At 37.7% G+C, this 21,350-nt stretch overlaps 1 long non-coding RNA gene and 1 pseudogene across 1 annotated transcript; both read left to right on the top strand.

Moving 5' to 3' along the window:
- The first annotated feature begins 7,991 nt into the window (after positions 1-7,991).
- LOC141518928 (uncharacterized) lies at positions 7,992-13,274 on the top strand. The gene is made up of 3 exons (XR_012477314.1): positions 7,992-8,249; positions 9,936-10,007; positions 12,936-13,274. It is a non-coding gene; the product is annotated as an uncharacterized LOC141518928 (long non-coding RNA).
- On the top strand, positions 10,615-12,228 carry LOC141518919 (actin-related protein 2/3 complex subunit 2 pseudogene; annotated as a pseudogene).
- Positions 13,275-21,350: the final 8,076 nt, after the last annotated feature.

Consider the following 21,350-nt stretch of genomic DNA (forward strand, 5'->3'; position numbering starts at 1 on the left):
TCGGGGGGGGGTGGGCAGCCTGGGCCTCGGCTGACTCTGACGGCATGTTAATAAAATTATTTCTCTGATGGGGGCCTGACACACATGCACAGAGTACCGCTGGTAGTGTTTCTCCATTTGAAGGAAGATGGGATCCTGCTTCTGGGAGAGCCATGATGATGTAGAATGAAAGCATCTTGGAGAGACACTGCAGCATGAGGGAATATTCTGTAATTGGTTCTCATTGGTTAATCTTGTGATGGAGAGGAAACTGCTGTGCAAGCATGGAAAAGAGCCTTGTTTACCTCAGCCTTAACCCAAAAATTCAGTGTTTCCTCTTGTTTACAGTCACTGGTGAAGGGAGTTCAGCCTTCTCCAACCTTACCTGCTATCCAGAAGGCATCTCAGCATACAGCATGCCAGAGTTTGTAAGCAGTCAGCATGCCTCCGTACCCCTAGAATTAAGTAACCTTCCAGGACGGATCTTCCGGACCTGTGAGATAAAAACTCACAGGGAGGGACACTACTTTTGAATTTGAGCTAGATGCTATGAAGAAACTGAGCTATGTCTGAGTCTGCTGGTCTCCATCAGCCTTAAAGAATCTAGAATAGGGAATGCTTCTGAGGTTTTGAGAAATGTTTCATACTTTCTTCCTGCTATATCTTTGAAGTAAACATCTTAAATGGTAAAATGAAACTGAGATCAATCAAGGGTTCCAACAACAGGTGAATGGGGAAGATACGGGAGCCATAGTTGGAAGTAATAGAGAAGAAACACATCATGGTTACCCCTGGAATTCTAAAGGGCAGGTACAGCCAGCCAGCCACTTTGTCTCTAGGAGAGAAAGCCAGAACTAATACACTATATTTCCTTTGAAGATGTGCTACATTTCATTTCATTTCATTTCCAAATCAGACCTGGGTAACAATCTCATGCAACAATGCAGGCTCATTCACCTACGATCTGGAAAAAATAAAGACAGAAGAAGAACCCCCAGTTCTGGATCTGGCTTATCTATGAATGCCATAGGCTTTAGCTCACATTTCCTCATGTCTGCATGGCAACTGTGGGAGAATTGGAGGGAGAGGGAGAGCCAGCTTTTCCATACTGTTCTCCTGGGAAGCTTGAGAGTTGCATGATGTTGCCAGAAGGAATTTCTCCAGCATGAGTGGTTCATGACACCATCTCTACTAGAGCCCGAATATTGCTGCCAGTGTTCACACTTCCCCCTGAGCCAGGGATGGAGGGAACACTCACCTAAAGCATTTCCCGCTACCAGTGAGAGAGCAACCTTCATGTCCTAACCAAGCTCGGGCTATCTCACTATGCCAGGGCTGCATTACTCCTTGCTGGTATGTAAGCTGGTACTGGTCTTGGATGGTCTACCACACTAATGAGGTCAAGATAACAGAGAATGTCTGGGACCTCAGTGAATGCCCACTATCAAACCATTACTGGAAATCTCAGTGAAAAATCAGAATTACATTTTAGCAAAGGGAGCATATAATTATTCTCTTCTTTTAACTCAGCCTTAGGAATTCTGTTGAGCTAAATTAATTCTATAAAGGTTTCTGGATTCCTGGGAAGCATTCACTACTGTCCTTTCACATACCTCCTGCATTATCTTCCATCAGAGACCCAATGAAGTCAGTATGACAGAATTCCCAATTGCCATATAAAAATTCTACAACAGTTGCTTCAGTATAGCTAAATATAGCTGTATTCAAGTCTTTAAGATAGATCTAGACCTGATCAAGGAGCTCTGAGATCACAATTAACTCCAAATACAGAAAGCTTGGAAATTCAACAAGTGACAGTTGGCAGCATTTATCATCTTCAGGACTTGGTTCTTAAAGACCTAAAAAATATTTAAATTGGTGTCTACCTTTTATCTCTCATCATTGAGAGTCAATTATATCTGTCTCTAGTTTATGCTCAGCATTTACAGAAGCATAGGGGCCACAGAGACCACAAGCTTCTGTTAGCACGGTCACCTCAGATTTTCTGGTTCATATTCAGCCTCTTATTGTCCAACCTTATTTCCTGCTGCCACTTTCCTAATGAGTTCCCAAAGAACCAGATGTGCCCAGATCTATTTCATAATTTCACAAATTAACTAATAATTCATGTGACTTGGGAAAATTACTTCTCTTTTCAGCGTCTTGGTTGTCTCATCAGCAAAATGAGAGTTGGACATCTTTAAGGTTTAGGGCAGTTTGAAGGCCATGATTTTATAATCCCCTGAGGCTCACTTTCCTTCACACTTGCCTTTTCCCCACCTGAGCTATCATTCCAATACAATCTTGTTGGCACCAAATTTTCGGGCCATGTTAGTTCAGATCTAGGACTGGAAGGAAATTAGACTCTTGTTGGCTTCCTTAAAATTAACAGAAAGAAATTCACTTCTCTGGAGGACTGAAAAATGTTCAATAAGTGTAAAGTTGGATACAGCTTCTGTGTTTCTGTATTGGTCATGCTGGGGAGCCAGTCAGATGTTTCTAGTCAGAAGTAGGGACACTTTGTGGGTTGACATATTCTAAGGCCTTGTTTCTATTTTATTGGTTTATGGAATTGGGCTTTTGGATTGTGCATCATAGGTGAACTTCTTGGATGGTCAAAAGATGAACCAGAGTGAAAGCATCTTCCAAGAATGTTCTAATTAATCAAGCATGCAAATTGGAGGTTCAAACATAATCCAATACCATCATAGCCTGACCATAAATAATGCCTACTAGTGATACAACAGTGTTATTGGGCTGCTTCAAGGAAACTAAAGTCTCTGGATTTCAGGGGAAAGTATTTGATGGTCTGAGAGGCAAGGCGATACTGATGATTTATCAAATTGAGAGACAAATTTGGATTGACTGTGTTGTCATAGCCCAATGTTACTATGATACATAATGACCATATGTTGTTGTACTTTCCCTGGAGTTGCTACAGCTCCAAGATGCCTTACTAATATAGGAGGATAAATCACAGGGACCAAGGATTCCTGTAACATGGATGGAGATCATCACCAGAAGTCCTATTTTCTATCAAATTATTCATAGGGTGAAATGGTTCTGGAAAAGGCAAGTGAAGAGGATGCCTGCACAACATACTCCTCACCATAATAAACATAATGTACAAATCATGGCATCATGAATATGATTGGCATAATATTCAAATCAAAGCACATCTATTATTCTTAAACTAGGAAGAAGTTACAGCAGCAGTTTTAAGTCTTAAACCCCTGTTGGAGCAGCTAGATGGTACAGTAGATAACTTACTAGCCCTGGAGTCATGAGGACCTGAGCTCAAATTCAGCTTCAGACACTTAATAATTTTCTGGCTGGATGACCTTGGACAAGTCACTTAATCCCATTGCCTTAGCAAAAAAAAAGTCTTAGATCCCTGTGCCAAGGAAATCTCAAAGATGGCTTCAGTACCTTTTAAGGAAAAACTAACCTAGCCTACTAGGATTAGATGTTGTTACCTCTGTGACATGGCCTGTATCTGATTTTTTTTAATTCCAGTTCAGAGGGGGCTGAACATAGCTGGAGAGAATCACAAAATCGAATTGATTTCACCCACTCTATATTTTTGGTCCAGAACCTAAGCAGAAAGGCAGCATTACATAATGGTAAGAGAATCATGAAGTCAAGAATAACTAAGGTCAAATTCTTTCTCTGGCACATAAGGGTTATGAGAGCTTTGGCAACTCACTTAACCTCTCAATACCCCAAGAAACACCCTCAGAATACAATATGCAAATCTGCTTTGAAAGAAGACATTGGTGGGTGGCTAGGTTGCACAAAGGATAGAGCATCACCCTGGAGTCAGGAGTACCTGAGTTGAAATTGGGCCTCAGACACGTAATAATTTCCTAGCTGTGTGGCCTTGGGCAAGCCACTTAACACTATCTGCCTTGCAAAAACTTAAAAAACAAAAGAAAAAAATTAATAAAGTACTTAGTAAACCCACAGGAGGCTGCATAAAATTCCATGAACCACATCATAGCAAAACAGCCCTGCTGTAAAAGGTAGTATTTTATTTAGGATTTAAAGGAAGCCAGGGAAATCAGTAGGCAAGGTTAACGATATATATCTATGCCAATAACATCAGAGATTTGGTCCAAAATGAAAAGAACTAAAACAAATCCACCCTAAATTGACAATTCTCACTTCTCTTAGTTCTTCAACTATTTCTTTATTCATTCCTTTTCTTATTCCAAACTAGGATTGTTTTTTTTTTTTTGCTTCCAAGCTAACCTTTACCCCTCCTTCTACCTAGCCTCTTTCAATGAGTAGATGAGATCATCCCATATAAACTTGCTCCTCAGGAAGGGCCTTGAACAATCTAATCAATTGCCTCCCTCCATGTGCTTCTCTCCAGTCTTTGATGCTCTTCAGTGACTTATTCTGTCATGGTTAGTCCACTTACATCCCTTTCATACTCTCTCATCCCACTGATTTAGAACCCATCCCATCAATAATAAAAAAGAGTACCATATAGGTGGAACCAGGAGGATGAGTTCACATTCAACCTCAGATATTTACGGAAAGGTCAGAGGATGAACTCTCCAGGAAAAAAGGAAGATGGCACAATAAATGGAAATAAATGCAAAGCTGTTTATTGAAGGAAGGAACAGTGGGCTGGGTCCAAGCAGACTCCAGCTGTGTCTAGGAGAAAAGATGTTGCCTTACCTGCCACTTGGAGAGCTACCCAAGGTTCCACTTGTGTGATGGGTTCAAGAGCTGAGGCAGATCCTGGGCACTGTCACTTATCCATGGCCCAACCCAAGAGAGGAGGAAGGTCCTTAGGAAACTACTGAGGTCCTCCCATTCCAGGAACAGTGGAGCAATCTGATTTCCAGCGTCCTTTTTTGCTACATCTTGGGCAAGGCTTGGGGGGGTAGGGGGTGGGAATCTGGGATTTCGGCACTGAGTTGCCCAATGTCCTGACCTACCACATTTAAAAGAGTCACCTCTGGATCACTGACATTAATAAGTGCCCTTCCCGGGTCTCAAAACCCATTAATTGTAGGGGCCAACATCTGGAGAGATGTGTTCTGGTATTAGCTTTCTTTTCATCCTGATTATTAAAGAGCAAAAAGGCCACACTGATCAAGTCTTCTATAGCTGACTGTGGACCAGCTTCCATCTTCCTCAGTTTTCTATGGATATCGGGGCTGACAGAGAAATGAAGTGGATATCCTTCAGGAGATTCAGGATTAGTAGTATATTTGGTTGCAGTCTCAAGTCTGTTAAGTAATCGGTGGGGTTTTCATTGGGGCCCTGTGAAACCTCCTTAACTTTATCAAATTTGACAGCATTTCAAGCTGTGCTTTGCAGGCCAGTCATCAGGAAAACAATCATGCAATCTGAAGCATCTAAACCTTGGGGATGTTGGTAGTACTATTTGGTGTCTTCCCATGGGGCTGTCTGCAGGATTCTGCATGTTTAACACTTACTACCTAATATAGTCCTGGGCAAGTCACTTCATGGCTGTCTGCCTCATTTTCCTCAGGTGTAAAATGAGAATCATAATTAGATTTACCTCCTAGGGTGGCTGTGAATATCAAATGATATATTAGCTGTAAAGCATTTAAGCCCTGATAGATGCTTGGTAGTTGTTTGCTTCCTTCATTCCCTCAGCCCATCCCTCCATTTTCATGTATTCTAATCATTCTTCCCAAATATCTCACTTCAAATATCTCTCCTGCTTCACTGAACTTTCTGCCATGCATGCTCTATAAGTTACCTGAGTCACTTTCATCTTAAACTTTTTTCTTCCTCATGTTGCAGTTCTGCTTGAGACTCTGATGTCACTTCATAGGACATTCAGTCCCTGACCAAGCATTCCCATATTAGTTGACTTTCATTCTTACTCTCTCTCTCTCCCCTTCTTCAAAAAATATTGACTTATGGTCAGAGAGTCTGTATTAGTTCCTTATTGTAACTTCCAGACTCTCCCTCTACCATCTTTGCTCAACAATTTCTATTTCTTTAAGATGCATTCAAGATTCTGGTAGTTATTTTAGACCATCCCCAGGACGCTCTCCTTCCTTCCTTCCTTAAAGATTTTAGGACCTAGTTCAAAATTTTTCTCTCCAAAGCAAGAATGGTCTTCATACTCCTGGAATTCAAAATATATATTGATCTTCCCTCCAGCAGTAGCTAAGTTGGTGCAATATATACAGGTCTGAGCCTGGACACTTCAGAGCTCTACCAACTGTATATTAAAATCTGTCTTCCCACAGCTACTTTAGCATGTGTCAATTTCCTTTTTTTTTTGTAAACTTGGTTAATTTAATGAACGTGAGGTAGTACTTTAGACTTCTCTTAATTCGCATTCCTCTAATTAATAGTGATTTTGAACATTTTTTCATAGCAGTTTTGATCTCTTGAATTTCTTCTTCTTCTATCCATATTGTGATCATTTATCAATCGAAGAATATCTTATTCTTATAAAATTGATTCAATATCTATATATGTATATGTATATATAGATAGACATCATACATGTATATATATATATATATATATATATATATATGTTTAAACTATAGAAATAAGACCTTTATCAGTGAAATTCATTATTTCTTCATTATACATATAGGTTCTTTTTTGGTTTATGACTGACTTTCACAAAGTTTAATAAGTCAGATTTTTTTTTCCCTGAGGTATCTTATATTGCCTTCTTTTTTTCTTTCTTATGATTGTGCTTACATATTTCTTGTCTCATGGCATCATAAACATATTTATTCCCATATAATTTTTGCTTAGTTTGTAACTTTGGTAATAAGCTATTGTCTTTTTTGTAGTACTATATTTCATTAACATTTTTTTTCTGATTACAACTCTTCCTCATCTCAAATGCTCCCAGTCCCCCCATTTCTAAAGAGAAAGTGGCCCTTCTCCTAGTCAAGGCTAATCTTTGTACAGGAACAAATGATCTCAATTCATACTCTATTCCCCAGCAGATTGCCTGCTCTTTCACAAACATTCTTGCACTTCATTTTCTCCCTGTCTATTGGCCGCTTCCCTATTGCCTAAAAATTCTCATTTGATCCATCCATCCTTCATGACTTTTGCAGATATTTCTCTTCCCTTTTTAGGTAAAATGTTTCTTCCTTTTCTCTTAATCTGTTCTTTTTAACCATCTAGCTTTCAACTTCATCATTCAATTGAAAGTACTCCCTCCAAAGTTACCACTGAACTATCAAATCTAGTGAACTTTTCTCAAGACACATGGTTTTTAAGCTCATAACTTTTGATAAAGTTAATTATCCTTTTCTCCGGTATTCTCTTCTCTCCAGGTTTTTAGGAAACCACTTTTTCTTTCTTTTTTGACTTTGAAAATCCTTTACTGGATCTTCATCCAGGTCACATCCACTAACTGTGGGTGTTTTTCAAGAATCTGATCTCAACGTTCCCCTTCTCCCTCTATATTATTTCACTTGGTAGTCTAATCAGTTCTTGTGGCTCCAATTATCATCTCCTCTGCAGATGACTCAGATCTGTTTGCCCAGCTAGAACCTCTCTGACCTTAGTTTTGTATTTCCAGCTGCTTATTATATATCTTGGAATGAATGTTCTATAGCTATCTTAAATCAAATATGTCCAAAGCAGGATTCATTACCTTTTCCCCAAAATTCTTCCTCTTCCTAACTTCTCTATCATTCTTAAAGTTACCTTCCTTTTTCCAGTCATTCAGAATTGCAAACTACATGTATCCTCAATTTTTTATTCATCCCAAGCTAGTCTGTTACTATCTTCTATTGATTTTACCTTCATGACTTCTCTCATATATGTCCCCTTATCTCTTCTGATATTGCCGCCAATCTGATTCAGGTCCTTTCTCCTCACTTGGACTACTACAATAGTCTCAAATCACTTGTCACTCCCCACTCCAATCCATTCTCTACTCTTTTGCTAAAGTGATTTTCTTAAAGCATTAGTGTTGACTACATTTTGTCTTCCTCTCACTTTTGCCTCTCAATAAACTACCATAGTTCTCTATTGCCTCTGGCATCAAATATAAAATCCTTGGACATTTCAAGACTTTTTTTTAACCCTCTCCTCCTTCCCCTCCAGGATTCTTACAGCTTACACACCTTCCTCCTTACCATGTACTTTAAGATACCGTAATTTATGCCAATGCCTCTTTGATGTTCTTTTTAAGAAGATACTCCACCTCCAGACTCAAGAATTTTCACTGATTGTCCCTCATGGCTGGAATGTTTTCTCTTTGCCTTCTGGTTTCCCTGACTTCCTTCAAGTCCCAGGTAATAATTCCACTTTCTATTAGAAATCTCTCCTAATCTCCCTTAATTCTAGTACTTTCCTCTATTGATTATTTCCAGTTTAGCCTCTACCTGCCTGTATAGTTGCTTGTGCATTGTCTCTTCATTAGACTCTTAGTTCTTTGAAAGTAGCTGGCTTTGGCCTTTCTTTGTATCCCCAACACATGGCATAGTGCCTGGCTTAATAAACATTTTTACTGATTGCTGGTATTATAATTTGATTTTAAAATTCACATTACCTTCTTCTATGAATTCTAGTAGACCTTGAGTCCAATCCATGTTATTCTTTTTACTTTGGGAGTAGGTGTTATAAAATCACACTTATTTTGTGATATATTCTGCTTTCTTGAGTATCTGTGTGAGTATCTATTTTTCTAATGGTAGAGTACCTCTACAAATTCTCCACTGACACTATGAAAGTTTCACCATTTAAATAAATCATAACCAACCCGAGGAAATCTGAATTTAACAAGGGTACTTATTACAGCTTGAACTTCAGTTCTGGTTAATGTAAAATTTGTTTTCCTCCAAATCTGTTGGACTGCTCACATGATGCTTTATCTTTCTTTTGGAACCAGCTGCCACTCAGCTAATTTTCTAACTTCATTCTTTCATATGTATTTTACATTTTGCCATGTAGGTCTTTCACAGTTTTGCAGTCCTAGGAGGGCATTCTCTGAGCAAGGCCCGCTCCACCTAATCAGGAGCTCCTCTTTCTTTGCAGGTTTGCAATGTGCTGTGTGGGTAGACTAGCTGGTGTGACCAGGCTACTAGAATTTTGTAGTTTAGTTTTGGAAATAAGATACCAGTTGAAAGTTGATTATGAATATAGAAGAAAAAATACCTTTTGGATAGTTTCATTCCATAATTATGGAATTTGTTTTTTACTATTTCTGGAAATCATATTTTCATTGGAATTGAGTATTTTGGAAATAACATTTTCATGAAATTATAATTTTGTGATTATTTCCCAAAATTTGAAAGGTGCCAAAACCAATATCAGTTAGCTTAATAATATAAAGAAATGTAAAGAAAATAAATTCCTAAGTACCACTCAAGTTTCCTCTGAAGAGCTCTTTACCAATTGCAAAAAATGAAATAAAATTCACTCTTTATTTTTTTATAAAATGTCTATCCACACTTTGATATAAGAAATTTTATTTTGTATTGAAGCCTCAGTTGAACAAGTAGCATTAAATCTTAAGAATACATATGTCTGGTTTTATATCACAGAGTGAGCGATAATTGAAAAAGTATAAAATCCATGCTATGCTCTCCTTGGCCAATTGTTGCTATTCTCTGTAATTTCCTAAACACATTTTTGTGTGTAGTGTCAGATTACATTTGCCAGGCTGAAGTCTAAGTGGGACTTGGATTAATTTAATTTTTTTGTTAAAAAATTAATTTGACCCTTGCTTCTTTCTTTATTAAATAACAGCATTTCATATATATACATATATATATGTATATATATGATCTTCAAATAACTACCTGGGCTTGTTCAGCTTAGCATCTATTCTTGGAGTTGGGGATATGCCATGCTGTTAGAAAATAAAAGACAACTGAATCCAATGAAAGGAGTATGATTTCGTTTTGATAATTAAAAGGAGTGCCACCATTCTGAACAAAAGTTCATTTTGTATTTAACATGCTTGCCTTTCTTTACAGTTCACAGCAACCCAATGGGCATGCCTGAAAGAGACCAGAATGAAGATCCAGACAGTGGCATAGCACACTCTGGTAATACATTAGTTAAATAAATGGATGTTTGGTATTGTTTCGTTTTCATGTGATCTAGTTTTCAAGCCCAGTTCTTTAGTGTTTAGTATCATTTGAGGAATGAATGGAGGTAGAAATTAATTAACAATTTTGAACTCAGTAATTCATATTTGATGAATAAATTTTCACATTTTTTATGAGAATCCTCAGTAGAGAGGTGAGCCTGATTGAAGTAGGCTCAGCTAAAGCAAAGAGAAGAATATTAATAAAAGACCATTTCTAAAGTTTACAGAGACTGTGGTAAGAGAGGAGAGGTTTGCAAATTGCTACAGTTTTAATTTCCCAAATAGCAAGAAATGGTTCTTTTATACAGAGATTTCAACTTTTCTCTGCAGTATAAATTCTTTCGTGTGATTTTTTTAAAAATCATTTTTGATCAAAAAACAGTCCAGTCCAGTTTGTCCACAGTCTAAAACTGTCGTGCTTTTTATATGTATTGTGCCAAGGAAGTTCAGTCACTAAATTCGAATTTCCTGCTGAAGAGTGTCTTTGAAGACAAAAGGTCTTTGTCAAGATATTTATTTCGGCGGACCTGGGGCGCTGGGTGAGGCGGCTGCAGAGGCAGCGGCAGCGGTCAGGTCGCTGAGGCGGGAGGGCGGCAGAGGAGGGCTCGCCCGAGTGCGGAGGCCTGCGCCCCGCGCCCTCCCCGGCACCCCGGTCCCGGTCCCCACCTCCCCGGCCCGGGCGGGGGGCGGCCTCGCGGCGCCAGCCACCCTCTGTCCTCCCCGGCCCGGGCAGCCCCCGCCGCCGCCGCCCTCATCCTGCTGGAGGTGAACAACCGCATCATCGAGGAGAAGCTGGCGCTCAAGTTGGAGAACGCGGCCGCCGGAAACAAACCAGAGGCAGTAGAGGTAACATTTGCAGACTCTGATGGAGTTCTTTATCATATTTCGAATCCCAATGTAGATGGAGACAAAACAAAAGTGATGGTCAGTATTTCTTTGAAATTCTGCAATGAACTACAAGCACATGGAGCTGATGAGTTGTTGAAGAGGGTATATGGAAGTTTCTTGATAAATCCAGAATCAGGATACAATGTCTCTTTGCTATATAACCTTGAGAATCTACCTGCTTCAAAGGATTCCATCGTGCATCAGGCTGGAATGTTGAAACGAAATTGTTTTGCCTCTGTCCTTGAGAAATACTTCAAATTCCAGGAAGAGGGAAAGGAAGGAGAGAACAGGGCAGTAATCCATTACAGAGATGATTCGACAATGTATGTTGAATCTAAGAAGGATCGTCTTTAGCACAGTATTTAAGGACGATGATGATGTGGTGATTGGAAAGGTATTCATGCAGGAGTTCAAAGAAGGACGCAGGGCCAGCCACACAGCTCTCCAGGTCCTCTTCAGCCACAGGAAGCCTCCTCTAGAGCTGAAAGACACAGATGCCGCCGCAGGCGATAACATTGGTTATATTACTTTTGTGCTGTTCCCCTGCCATACCAATGCTAATGCCAGAGACAACACCCTTAACTTGATTCACACATTCCGGGAATACCTGCACTATCATATCAAATGTTCTAAGGCCTATATTCACACCGGAATGCTGGCAAAAACATGACTTCCTCAAGGTGCTGAACCGTGCATGCCCAGATGCAGAAAAGAAGGAAATGAAAACAATCACGGGGAAGACATTTTCGCCGCGTTGAACTGTTGGGAACAGACAGAGGAGAAGGCTGACAACAGAAGGCTGGAGCACTTGCTACCGGATAATCGGAGCTTTTAAAATTGCACCTCTCCAGATTCTAAAGGAATTCTCCCATTTTGGTTCTATTTTGTACACCTTTGGAAAATAATCTGCAGAATCGAGCTGTGCTTTCAAGCACTTCATAGTTCCCAAGAATTTAAAAAAAACAAGAATTCCACTATGAACAATTTAATTCCTTTTCTTTATCTCTCCCTTACCTCCCCCACCCCACCCCCAGTCTTTTCTCTGTCACCCTCTTTCCAAGCTGTTTGCTTTGCAATATGTTAGTGGTAATGAGTTGCAGAAAATGCACTATTAACCTGTTTTCCGCCTAAGTATTTGAGTTTAAAACTCCAGAAAAATACCAGAAAATACGGTTGGGGTCATTAATAAAGAACAATCTTTCTATCTAAAAAAAAAGATATTTATTTCCCTTTTCTAATCTGATATTTGTTTTTGCTAGTCCAATAATCAGGGCCTTTAAGACATAGATGAAGACATTCCTCTTAAATTGTGTCCTTTCCTCTTCTATACCTAGATTTTTTTTTCTTTTAGGATAAACTTTTTAGTTTTTATAGATTTTGTTTAACATTATTATTATTTAACATTATTGTTCATTATAATTTGTTTGTATCTATCTACCTCCTATTTTTCCAAGGCTGATTTTCTCAAGTTAATTTTTCTTTGTAGCAATGATTTTTAAAATTTGGGCCAATTAGTTTTATACTTACAGTTTTCTTTGAAAAAGTAGGGTTGTGACATTTGAATAACTTATTAAAGAAGTATTTTGTTAAACATGTAAACTGATTTACATACAAACATATTTAACAAAATACTTCGTTAATACCTATACCATGTAGGTTTAAAATATCTATGTGGACTTTAAGATGACAGATCTTTATTTTTTATTATCACGGTGATATACTTTTAATGCATTTAACATTCTATTTTCTTGCTTAATGTCCTGAAATTTAAAACCTGTCTTATGATTTTTTTCTCTCAGTAATTTTTTAAAAAGAAATAAGATTTTACATGTCCATGAAGAATTTGAGGTCAAAAGTTGAGGATTCAGTAGAGTTCATATTTTGTGTTTATCTTTTATTCTCCACTAAGCAGTTAAGATGAAATTTTTTTATACTCATGAACTATTAAATCTTAATTCATGGATTAAAATGATTCTCTTTTTTATTGTTCTAACAGCATCTCCTAGCAGTTTGCTTATTATTCCATTTCCCTCTCCAAACTCCTCACTTAGAAGAAGTTGTGCTAGCAGTTACCAAATGACACTGGTGATGCAGTCTGACAACTAGTTTGTAAAAATGGGGTCTTTCTTAGGTGGTGAGTGAATTAACAAACAAATTTAAAATGTTTATAGTCAGTGTCTTTTTATAAATCTTATTTAATTTAATTTAAGATACATAAATTAATTAATTAAGATAGGAATAACTTTGGCTTTATCTTTTAAACTTTATTGTACTTGGGGGATATAGAGACCTAGTTTTACTGAGTCTCTTTGAAGAGATATTTCCATATTTTTCTTGTATGTGTTATTTGTAATTTTCATTTGAAACATTTTTACATTAATAAACCATAATTTGTTCCACTATCCTCCCATATCCATCATGTTTAACAAGTAATTTATTAAGTACTTCATTTCTTAATGGTAAAACCAAATGATCATGTATAAACAACTCATCATACTTAAAAATTAATTTCTATAAATTGTATTTCCAAAACATATTGATGGTGCCTACTGTAGATTCATTCTTTATTCATCTCTGTTGTATATTTGTTCTTCTTTGATTATAATTGTTAATATATGATTTATTTCTCTAAACATATATTCTGTGCTTCATAGACATTTTTTAAATTTCTTAATCTTCATAATTGTAATAACTGCATTCTAGTCTTCTCTTAAACTGATATATAATTATCTATTCACCAATTTACAAATTGTTGGGCATTTAATTTGTTTCCAGTAAGTAATTTTATATTCCATTTCTCAAATGGAAAAATGATTTCCAAGGTCATAGGAAATGATTATTTTTGTGAGCAATTTATTATTGCATACCTTTCCAAAGAAATTTTATTAATTTGGCATTGGAAAAGCATGCATATCTATTTCTTCATAATCCTTATAGTTTCATACTTTTAACTATTTGTACCAATTTTGGCAGGATTAAAATAAAATCTTGATGTTGTTTTAATTTGTGTTTATCTCATAATTAGGTTGAAATTTTTAAAAATAATTTCAAGTAATTATTTATTCATTTGTGATTTCCTTTATCATATCTTTTGAGCATTTGTTCAGTGGTGAACTGAGTATTTCCTTGGAATGTTTCTATCAGTTCCTTATAAAATTTAGTGGTCAAATTTGTGTTCAGCAGTTTTCAAAATTTTTTTTTCTAATTAATTTTGTAATGTAGAATTTTCTTCTTTTTTATGTATTCAGATCCTTTGATAAAAAATCAAATTCTTATCCTCTATTATTCCTTATTTAATAATTAACTTTCTGTTTTTAGCTTTTGAAAAAAAAAATAGATTGTTCCCTCTGCCTCCCATAGCAGGATTCTCATCTGACTGCTGCTTTCTACTCAAAGAACTACTACTTTAATTCAAGCCCTTCATCTGTTGTTCATCAGTGTATGTATGCATACTTCATGATTAATGGAATTATCTTCACAAAATTTTTTATACATTTTTTTTGAGTTTTAACTGCAGGAAGGAATCCCTACCTGTCCCAGTAAGCAGACCAGAACTAGAGATAATTTGGATTGTAAGTATATTTAATAAGTATATCTTATCTGAGATAGGAAGGGGACCCTTATAAGTATGTCTTATCTGAGATAGGAAGAGGACCTCCAAGGTCATCTAGAGTCAGTTTCGGTACCTATTAGCAAACTTGGATGAGCTCCAACTCAGTGACTGGTTATCCTCAACGTGGATTAGCCCATCTGCCTAGATGATTTCACCAAGTTGGGGCTATATGCTAAAGCTTCTTGGAGTCACAAGTAAGAGTTGGGTGAATGAGGTGGACCCCAAAGGTGAGTCCTGAAAAAGAACTCAAAGTCCTTACTCAACACTCCAACATACAAAGTACCTCTCTAACAGAGAAGTCAATAATTCAGAATGCAGATTGATATGTACACATTTTTGTAAGAACACAGTCAGTGTAGAAATATAAATAGTTTTGCTTGATTATACTTATTTGTTTTAAGGGCTTTGTTTTTTCTTTTTCAGTTGTGGGTGAGGTAATGAGAAAAAGTGAATGTGAATTTAATGAAAAAAATAAAAATTAATTTAAAAATATTTAATATCCATCGTTTCTTACAGGAAACTAAGTGGTTTAGTGGATAGAGCATTAGACTTTGAGTGAGGAAGACCTATTTTCAAAATATAGTTCATTGACTTTTTAGTCTAATTCCAATTTATTTTTCAAAATGGCTGGGCTACCAAGGCAATAATATACCTGGTTTCTCATAAACCTTTCAGTATTTTCCTTCAGATTGGTATGAGATTAAGTCTTAGGGTTGTTTTAATTTATATTTCTCTTATTAGTGATTTGGAGAAATTTTTCTTGGTGTGTTGATAGCTGGCATTTCTTCTTCTGAAAATTGCATGTTCATGTCCTAGGTTTACTTATTAGGGAATAATAAGTATCTCTTTCAAGATACTTATATTCTACAAGATTATTGGTTACAGTGTAGGGATAATTTGGATTCTAAGTATATCTGATAAGTATGTCTTATCTGAGATAGTGAAGTACAGTATCAATGTTTGTGAAATTCCTGTAGAGGAAGGGGTCCCTGACATCCTTCTGGGCCCTGAGAAATTCCTTAGAAATATAACTTTGGTTAGGCGCCTTTGGGTCTGAAAATAGTCTGATAGGACTCAAGCTCTTGACCCTGGGGGTCAAGGATATACCATAAAATTGTCTAAAGATATACAAAACACCCTTGTTAGCCTAATTATCTTCCGGTATCTGTTAAATTCCAGGACTGCCTCCCCCTTCCCCAGATACAGCAGAAGCGTATGAATATGTGACTCCCTCTGTCTCAGGAAACTAGTTCAAAGACCTTGACCCTTTTCCTATTCTGTCTAGCCCCCTATCTATACTGAGTCATTTGTTTATATATGTTTGTATTAATATGACAAGACAATATATCTAACTGCTGTCTTTGCTTCTGTATCCTGCTTGGTCTCAGGTACTCCCCCGCTCAAAACACTGAATTCCCCTGAATGCTCATTACTGTTTGATTTGTATAATCTTCATTGCTAGACAGTTCCTGGGAAATAAAGATCTCCAAACTTATCAAATTCTGGTATAGGTCTCACTCATTGGGTTCAACAATAGGAAGGGGAATCTCGTAAATATGTCTTATCTAATATAGGAAGGAAACCTCTAAGGTCATCTAGAGTCAGTCTCAGTATCTATTAGCATACTTGGATGAGCTTCATTTAAAAATAATTCCTTTATTCAAGATCAATGATTCTCAAAGTTGGGGCCTTCCAATTCTTTCAATTTTAAAAATTAATGAGAATATTCCAAAAATCTTTGAGAGATGTTTATATTTCCTGAAGGTGTCTTAGGGATCCCAAGGGACTTTGGATCACACTTAGAGATCAAGATTAAAGCAATTAGTAAAGAAACAACTGGAGGAGGGTTAATTCTCTAACTGATTAGAGGTTTAGGGTCTCATCCCCAGCTAAATGGGTGGGAGTAAATACCCAAAATAATTATGTTTCAAGGCAAGGGGAACATTACAAAATATCTGCCCCATATCTTGACAAAAGCTTGAGGAGACTTTGCTTTTAATTCTCAGTCACTACTGGTAGGAGCTTTTTCTCTACTCTCCTTCATTTAGACTCATTAACCAGAAGGAAATATAGTATAGCAGGACAGCCTCTTTTACTGGATGCTACTTGCTCCTTCCACCAAGGCTCCTGGGCTCCTTTTCTTTCAAGTCTCTAGAAATATTTCATAATGAATATAATCTGCTTCTCTTTCAACAGATCATGCACACCTATATTGCATGTCTTTCTTGAGGTTGCTCCCTTAACTCTTGACACTCTGGAGTTCAAGAAAGCCCTCAGAAACCATGCCCAACCCCTTCACTCTGGGCCTCAGCTCTTCTTATTTTGTGATAAAAATCTCTTTTATCTAATTAAACACTCAATAAAGTTGCAGTCCTGAGAATTCTAATTAGGCCTGTTTTGTAAATCTAGAATGAGAAAATATTTGGCCAGAGAGGTTCCCATAAATGCAATAATTTATTAGAATATGTGAGATAATTTCTAAATTTTAAAATAATATCCTCACTTTTGCTATATAATTTTCTCACTTCCTCTTAACCTCAAACATTTTCTTCCCTGCCTATTCAGCATTTTTTCAAGGAGTCTCAGTATATTTCAAACCCCACAGTGGTTTAAACTCAAAAGAATAGGAAATAATGCAATAGGTTTATGTCAAGAGAGGGTAAGGTTGAGAGAGGGTGAGATATTATACTGGCGGCCCAGTCCTGTTCATCCTGTCTAACCACCCTAGGTGTGAGCACCAAACCCATTCTATCTTATGGCTCCCTCATCTTTCCCTGTTCTAACCACCCCTTAGTCCTCCCACTCTAAGCCTTTCCATCCATTATCTAGCTCATTACTTCATAGTCTTTGAAACCCTGGTCTGCTGATCACAAACTTCTCTATATCCTCTACCTTTCAAACCAACGATCACTCTCCTTTAAAAGAAACCCAGATCTCATAAAAGAATTCTGTGTCTTCTATCTCCCTTGGTTGCTATGCTTTCTCTCAACTCCTAAAGGTAGGGAAAAAGTACTTAAACTCTGTTCACCACTATTACCACTTATATATCATTCCTCTCACTCCACCAACTTGTGCAACCTGCAAAATGCTACCACTAGGTATTCTATTCCTGCTGCTGTAATTTGTTAACCTCCAGGCTATTCTCCTAATATTTTTAGTGACTTTTGTACCTGATTCACCCTCTCCCTCATCATCCAATCCCTTGTAGTTAAACTTTGGGGATGTCAGGATTTCTATTGACAAACTCTGCAACACTAATTCCTTAAGCTCCCCAAATCCATTTTATCCCTCAACTCAACCGCATTCTCTAATCCTGTACCTCCTGTTGACACCTAATGATGATCATTGCTCCTTTCTGTGGTTGTTGCTTTTATTGTTGTTCAGTAATTTCAGTCATGTCTGACTGTTTGTGATCCCATTTGGGGTTTTCTTGGAAGAGATACTAGAGTGGTTTGCCATTTCCTTCTCCAGCACTTTTTTATTTGAAGAAACTGAGGCAAACAGGGTACAGTGATTTGCCCGGGATCATACAGGTACCAGCTACCTGAGGCAGGATTTGAAATCAGGTCTTTCTGACTCAAGGTCCAGCACTCTATACACTGAACCAATTAGCTGCCTCCTTATGCCATCATTATTCTTCCAATTCATTTTCCTTACTCTGGATAAATCATGTCTAACAATTGTCTATCATTTTAATGTTTCACTACACATTACCCTATGTTTATCCGTTTTCCTTTCCCCAGCTAATGATCTTCTACCATTCCATTACAGGAATAAATCTTCATTCCTCTCATAAACATTTATTCCAAACATTTATTCCAAAACAGGCTAAGTTAGTCTTTCTTTAAAAACTCTTGAAGCTGTCTTTGGTCAAGGTGACTAAGATTTTAAGCTGCTTATGTAATTGCCAGATCGCCTAAGTACAAAAGCCAGTTCCCTAAGGGGTGAGGGGCTTCTTTCTCCTTCAGACTTCACCACAGTTTTTACTAGCTTACCAGCATGGATAACACATATTTGGAGAAACTGTACTCAACTGGATCATGGCTGAATGTTACGCTGATTCAAGCCTGAATCACGTGAATTTTATCCTTAATAAAATTATTTCTCTGATGGGGGCCTAGCACACATGCACAGAGTACCTCTGGGAGTGTTTCTCCATTTGAAGGAAATGGGATCCTACTTCTGGGAGAGCCATGATGATGTAGAATGAAAGCATCTTTGGAGAGACACTGCAGCATGAGGGAATATTCTGTAATTAGTTCTGATTGGTTAATCTTGTGATGGAGAGGAAACTGCTGTGGAAGCATGGAAAAGAGACTTGTTTACCTCAGCCTTAACCCAAAAATGCAGTGTTTCCTCTTGTTTACATTCACTGGTGAAGGGAGTTCAGCCTTCTCCAACCTTGACTGCTATCCAGAAGGAATTTCAGCACCCAGCATGCCAGAGTTTGTTAGCAGTCAGGATGCCTCCATACCCCGAGAAATAAGCAACCTTCCAGGAGGGATCTTCAGGACCTGTGAGATAAAAACTCACAGGGAGGGACACCACTTTTGAATTTGAACTAGATGCTATGAAGAAACTGAGCTAATTCTGAGTCTGCTGCTATCCATGAGTCTTAAGGAATCTAGAATAAGGAATGTTTCTGAGGTTTTGAGAAAAGTTTTATACTTTCTTCCTGCTATATCTTTGAAGTAAACATCCCTTTGTAAAAATTATGCAATCTTAAATGGTTAAATGAAACTGGGCTCAGTCATGGGTTCCAACAACAGGTGAAGGGGCAAGATATGGGAGCCATAGTTGGAAGTAGTAGAGAAGAAACACATCAGGGTTACCCCTGGAATTCTAAAGGGCAGTTAGAGCCAGCCACCTTGACTCTAGGAGAGAAAGCCAGAACCAATACACTATTTTTCCTTTGAAGATGTGCTACATTTCATTTCATTTCACTTCCAAATCAGGCCTAAGTCACAATCTCATGCAACAATGCAGAATCATTCACCTACGATCTGGAAAAATTAAAGACAGAAGAAGAACCCCCAGTTCTGGATCTGGCTTATCTATGAATGACATAGGCTTTACCTCACATTTGCTCATGTCTGCATGGCAACTGCAGGAGAGGTGGAGGGAGAGAGAGAGAGCCAACTTTTCCATACTGTTCTCCTGGGAAGCTTGAGAGTTTCATGACATTGCCAGAAGGCATTTCCTCAGCATGAGTGGTTCATGACACCATCTCTAATTGAGCCTGAATATTTCTGCCAGCATTCATACTTCCTCCCTGAGCCAGGGATGGAGGGAACACTCACCTAAAGCATTTCCCCCTACCAGTGAGAGAGCAACCTTCATGTCCTAACCAAGCTGGGGCTATCTTATGATGCCAGGGCTGCATTACTCCTTGATGGTTTTCAAGCTGGTACTAGTCCTTCTTGGTCCACAACCCTGATAAGGTCAGGAAAGCAGAGAATGTCTGGGAACTCAGTGAGGGTCTACTATCAAACCATTACTCAGTGAAAAATCAGAATTACACTTTAGTAAAGGGAGTATATAATTATTACCTTCTTTTAAATCAGCCTCAGGAATTCTATTGAGGTAAATTATTCTATAAATGTTTCTGGATTCCTGGGAAGGATTTACTACTGTCCATTCACATACCTCCTGCAATATCTTCCATCAGAGACCCAATGAAGTCAGTATGACAGAATTCCCAAATGCCATATAAGAAGTCTTCAACAGTTGCTTCAATATAGCTAAATATAGCTATATTCAAGTCTTTAAGATAGATCTAGACCTGATCAATGAGCTTTGAGATCACAATTACCTCCAAATACAAAACGTTTGGAAATTCAACAAGTGACAGTTGGCAGAATTTATCATCTTCAGCACTTGGTTCTTAAAGACCTAAAGAATATTCAAATTGGTGTCTACCTTTTATCAATCATCTTTGGGAGTCAATTATATCTGTCTCTAGTTTATGCTCAGCATTTACAGAAGCATAGCAGCCACAGAGACCACAAGTTTCTTTTAGCAGCTTCTCCTCAGGTTTTTTGGTTCATATTCAGCCACTTATTCCTCAACCTTATTTCCTGCTGCCACTTTCCTAGTGAATTCCCAAATAACTGGATGTGCCCAAATCTATTTCATAATTTCATAAATTAATTAATAATTCATGTGACTTGGGGAAATTCTCTTCACAGAGTTTTGGTTGTCTCATCTGCAATATGAGAGTTGGACATCTTTAAGTTTTAGGGCAGTTTGAAGGCCATGATTTTATAATCCCCTGAGGCTCACTTTCCTTCACACTTGTCTTTTCCCCAGCCGAGCTATTGTTGCAATACAATCTTGTTGGCACCAAATTTTGTGGGCAATGTTAGTTCAAATCTAGGACTGGAATGAAATTAGACTCTTGTTGGCTACCTCACAATTAACAGAAAGAACTTCACTTCTCTGTAACACTGAAAAACTTTGAATAAGAGTAAAGTTGGATACAGATTCTCTGTTTCTTTATTGGTCATTCTGGGGAGCCAGTCAGATATTTCTACTCAGAAGTAGGGACACTTTGTGGGTTGACATATTCTAAGGCCTTGTTTCTCTTTTATTGGTTTGTGGAATTGGGCATTTGGATTGTGCATCATAGGTGAACTTCTTGGATGGTCAAAAGATGAACCAGAGTGAAAGCATCTTCCAAGAATGTTCTAATTAATCAAGCATGCAAATTGGAGGTTCAAACATAATCCAATACCATCAAAGTCTGACCATAAATAATGCCTACTAGTGATACAGCAGTGTTATTAGGCTGCTTCAAGG

Source organism: Macrotis lagotis, chromosome 1, assembly GCF_037893015.1.
Source record: "Macrotis lagotis isolate mMagLag1 chromosome 1, bilby.v1.9.chrom.fasta, whole genome shotgun sequence".
In the NCBI taxonomy this organism is placed as follows: Eukaryota; Metazoa; Chordata; class Mammalia; order Peramelemorphia; family Peramelidae; genus Macrotis; species Macrotis lagotis.